The following is a 1,736-nucleotide window of genomic DNA, read 5'->3' as shown; positions in this document are numbered from 1 at the left end:
AAAAATGCCTTCTTCTTAACATTTAATCGGCATTTGACAGTACACAAGTCCTTCAAAAATTTGGCATACGAGGGTACTTGTTTGATTGCATCAAGAAGAGGTATGTTGATCTTTACTTGCTTAAAAAGCTTAAGAATTTTGGAATTAGGTTCGAACTTTTGCAACGGCTTTAACCGTTGTGGAAAAGATGGAGGAAAAGGACATTCAACTTTCTCGGTAGAAGTTGGGACCTCAACTTCTTCTTTGTCCCTTTCATCGGCTTTGGGAGCATCAGAATTAGAAGTGACCTGCGGTCTCAATGGGACGGTCTAATTAATAACTTTTCCATTATGCAAAGTCATGATGCTCTTTGCATGTTCTGTATGCGAATTAGAAGGAGTCGTATTATTACTACCATGCACTTGTGGGTTAGGTTGGGGTTGAGCTGGAAGCTTACCCTTCTCCTGAGTACTTAGGACGGTAGTCAACATTGACAATTGGTTCCTTATATCTTCAAAACTTCGGGTATTTTGGGCATTGATATCAGCTTGACTCTGCAGAAAAGATTGTATAGATTGCAAAGTACCCTCAATACTCGGCTTTTGAGGAGGTGGTGGTGCATAAGCCGGATGTGTAGGTGGAGGAGCTGAATGGTGTGACTGTTGAGGATGATCATTTCTCCACCTAAAATTTGGATGATTCTTCCAACCAGGATTATAGGTATTCGAGTATGGATCGTTATAAGGCTTTTGGTAGGAGTTCATAGCATTTGCTTGATCATGCAAGACTTCCTTGAATGCCGGTATGGTGGGGCAATCTGTAGTGGTATGACCAGACAAATCGCAGATACCACAACACTCGTTTCTAAGCTCTATAGTCTTGACAGGCTCAACCTTCCTAAGCTCAATTTCTTCTCCTTCCTAGTGAGGACTGCCATTTTAGCATGAAGATCATCCTCAGTTCTGAGGTTGTAAAGGCCTCCCTGTACAGAGCTAGTAGGCTTAGGCAAAGACATTGTTTCTATCCCCGTTATCCCAAAGTTGGGCAGTCTCAGCAAGGGAATCCAAATACTCCCATGCCTCATCAGGTTGTTTTTCTAAAAATCTACTATTGCACATGGTCTCTACAAACTGTTTCAACTATGGAGATAAACCTTCATAAAAGAAACTAATAGTTCTCCAAGTTTCGAACCCGTGATGAGGGCATGAGAGAAGAAGGTCTTTAAATCTTTCCCAACATTCATAAAATGTTTCATTGTCTTTTTGTTGGAAATTGCTGATATGTCTTTTCAAAAAGTTGGTCCTTTGTGCGGGAAAGAACTTTTTTAAAAATTCTCTCTACATATCTTACCAAGTTCTTATTGATCTAGGTCGCAAGGAGTTTAACCATGTTTTGGCCTTATCCTTTAGAGAGAAAGGGAATAATGTCAGCTTGAGGACATCCTCGGTGACGTTCGGCACTCTAAATGTAATGCTCAATTCTTCAAAATTCTTTAAATGAAGATATGGACTTTCAGACTCTAACCCGTGAAACTTGGGCAGCAATTGAATTACCCCGAATTTGATGTCAAAATATCCTACATTATCAGAAAAAATTATGCATGAAGGCTGACTAGTCCTAGCCGGTTGTAGGTATTGTCTTAGGGTCATAACATGGGGTTCACGTTCTCGATCGTGGTGGCTTCCCGCATCTTCATTTAAATCAGCCATCTCACAAGGTGTGAGATACTGCGAAGGAATTTCAGGGATGTGTCCTAA

General features: G+C 40.7%; 1 non-coding gene across 1 annotated transcript; it reads left to right on the top strand.

Annotated features, from left to right (window-relative positions):
* The first annotated feature begins 1,167 nt into the window (after nt 1–1,167).
* On the top strand, nt 1,168–1,276 carry LOC148699844 (small nucleolar RNA R71). Its single transcript, XR_015973841.1, has one exon. It is a non-coding gene; the product is annotated as a small nucleolar RNA R71 (small nucleolar RNA).
* The last annotated feature ends 460 nt before the right edge of the window (nt 1,277–1,736 follow it).

This window comes from Phoenix dactylifera, chromosome 15 (assembly GCF_051530095.1).
Source record: "Phoenix dactylifera cultivar Ajwa chromosome 15, Ajwa_hap1_PhDact_Kaust_v1.1, whole genome shotgun sequence".
NCBI classification, from domain to species: Eukaryota; Viridiplantae; Streptophyta; class Magnoliopsida; order Arecales; family Arecaceae; genus Phoenix; species Phoenix dactylifera.
The sequence above is the reverse complement of the archived record's forward strand: the minus strand, read 5'-3'. Positions and strand labels throughout refer to the sequence as shown.